Here is a 3,046-nt window from a genome sequence, read left to right as displayed (position 1 = left end):
TACAAACTGCCCATTTGATAAAAAAATGAAATTGTATTTTTTAATTTAATTTTTCAAGGTCAAACAATTTTTTTTCTCTACATTTGTTCACACTATTAGAAAATGTTGAAAAACAGCAGCAAAACCCAAAATAGAAAACGTATTTTCGTTTTGTTTTAAAGAAACTACAAATTTTTCAAATATTCCATGTAAATTTTTGACCTGGGTCACTTGACGTGGAACCCGTCATATTTGGAAATATTACACGATTTCCTTAGAATTTCCTTAAGAAAAAATTCGTAAAAGTGTAGAAAAAAACTAAAAAAAAAACTTTTGCTCCCAGCGTTGCACAAACAAAAGTAAAAAATGTCAAATTGAAGAAATAAGGTATACTACACATGGTTGTTTCAAATTTCTAAACAACACTTTTGACAATTTCGCCAGTTCGGAGATATTGACCCCTGGCCGGTTCACCCACCGGTCCGGTTTGCCCCACTCTCCCCTAATAATAATAATAATAATATATAAAATATAAAAAAATTAAATATATATTATATATTATTATAATATATATATTATATATATATATATATATATATATATATATATATATATATATTAGGTACCTATATATTTATTTTTAATTTTATAATATATAAAATAATAATAATATAGGGTGGGGTGGGGCATTACTATTCTTGTTTGGATTTTTGAGTCTACAAAATTTATTTAAAAAAAAATTAAAAAATGAGTAGGACCGTCTTCTCGATCAATAAGTGCATATACACTTATAATAAGTGAAATTTCACTCAGAATAAGTGAAATTTCACATATTCAGATTTAGAGAGTAACTCGATTCTGTTCTGAACTGCATCGGTTTTACGAAAAAACATTTTTTTTATGTCGAAAAAAACAAGGGGCGTAACTACCCAGTGAGAAATTTCTTACCGGTCCAATATCGGTCCAATATTGGGAGCTAAGAGACCAATCATCGGTCCAATAAAGGCTCCCAATATTGGACCAATATGGGCTGATGCTTGGGATGTAACGGGTTCGCCAAGCATCGGTTGTTAATATTGGTCCAATATTGGCCGAATATTGGCAACCAAGAGAAAAAAATTTTTTAAATAAATTTTTTTAATTAAATAATAGGTAATAATAAAAAATTAATGTTTATAATTTTTGTTTAATATATTTATTTGTTTAATTATTTATTTTTAATAATTCATGTAAATAATAAATAATTTATTATTTATAAATTATAATTATTTAAAAATGCAGCAACTATTAGGAAATAATCGAAATAGCATTCTGCAAAAAAATTCTATCATTGAAAAATCAATGATAGGCGAGAGATATCCGCGTCATTAAACAGATTCGCAGATATACTCTGGTCTCGCGACGAATCTCTCCTTACTTATATACACTGGAGTCAGTGGCGGAACTACCATAGGGCAAACCGGGCGAAATCCCGGGGCCTCGCGACTTTGGGGGCCCCGCGATTAAGACGATTTAAATATGAAACTTAGATTATTATTAATTTTTTAAATTATTTTATTTATTTATTATATTTATTATTATTTTTCATTTTATTAAATTATTAAATTATTATTGATATTTAATATGAAAATATTTGAAACTAAAAATCTTGTTTAAGGGGGCAGTCTGGGTCTTTTGCACGTATTTTGAAGAATTTTTTTTTTCATAGTGAAATTTATTTAAAAACATTTTAAAATTTTTACATATTATTACACATATATTAAACTAAATAAAAAAAAAAAATTTCTATTTTTTTTGTTCTTAATAGCGAAGAAATGTCGACTTGAAAAAAAAATCTCGAAAATCTGGTTGACATGACATCTTTAGTCAGAACAGACGGAATTAAAAAATTCAAACGGATTAGTAAAATATAGGTAAGTGGTTACAGCCGGAACTAAAATAAAAATTTTTTATTGAAAAATAACAAAATGGCGGACTTTTTACTTTTTTAAACCTTCTTTTGCAACTAAAATTGTTTAAAAAACAGGTTAAAAATTATTTAAAAATTATGATTTTAGTTCCGGCTGTAACCACTTACCTATATTTTAATAAATCCGTTTGAATTTTTTGATTCCGTCTGTTCTGACTGAAGATTATCATGTCAACCAGATTTTCGAGATTTTTTTTTCAAGTCGACATTTCTTCGCTATTAAGAACAAAAAAAATAGAAAATTTTTTTTTTTTATTTAGTTTAATATATGTGTAATAATATGTAAAAATTTTAAAATGTTTTTAAATAAATTTCACTATGAAAAAAAAATTCTTCAAAATACGTGCAAAAGACCCAGAATGCCCCCTTAAATAAATTCTAAAGATAAAATTTTTACTTTAATAAATATTGTAATCATTCTATTGTCAAATTGTTATAATAAATTATACTAAAATTTTTACTTATGACTTTGAGTAAATATACTTTAAGCTTGTTATCTAGTCTCAACATTCTTCCTTAAATATTTCTTACGACTAGAAAAACTTAATAAATGTTTTGAAAGAGAATCAGGAGTAATTTTATTATTGCTGTAAGGTACACGGAAAAAAAAGTACGTGAAATTTTCATTGACTCGATACTTGCGACTTTTGGATACGACACAAAATACTGAAAACAGTCTTGTACTTTTGCATGAGAGTTTCAAAAGCAGTCAATGAAAATTTCTAGTACCTTGCTTGAGAATTTCATTGACTTTCAAAAAAATTGTAAAATAAAAAAAATAATTTCCACTTGTTCACCAGTAGCGTAACAAGAGAGGCCGGGGCCCTGGGGCGAGTAAAGCCTTGGGGCCCACTAGTAGAAATGAAATTTGATTAACAGTGGGAAATACCAAATACACGGAAAAAAAGTACGTGAATCCTTCCTTGAAAGTGCTTGACTTTTGGATAGGACACAAAATACAAGGCTGTATCATATACTTTTTATTAGAAAATATAGAAAAGTCCTAGAGTTATTCTAGTACTAGTATGGGCAACAGTGTTTTTTAAATTTTAACGAAAAGTCATTTGTTCAGTTTTATAAAGTACGTGAAAGATTAGT

This window comes from Leptopilina heterotoma, unplaced genomic scaffold (assembly GCF_015476425.1).
Source record: "Leptopilina heterotoma isolate Lh14 unplaced genomic scaffold, ASM1547642v1 Lhet_106, whole genome shotgun sequence".
Classification (NCBI taxonomy): domain Eukaryota; kingdom Metazoa; phylum Arthropoda; class Insecta; order Hymenoptera; family Figitidae; genus Leptopilina; species Leptopilina heterotoma.
This window is presented reverse-complemented; position numbering follows the sequence as displayed.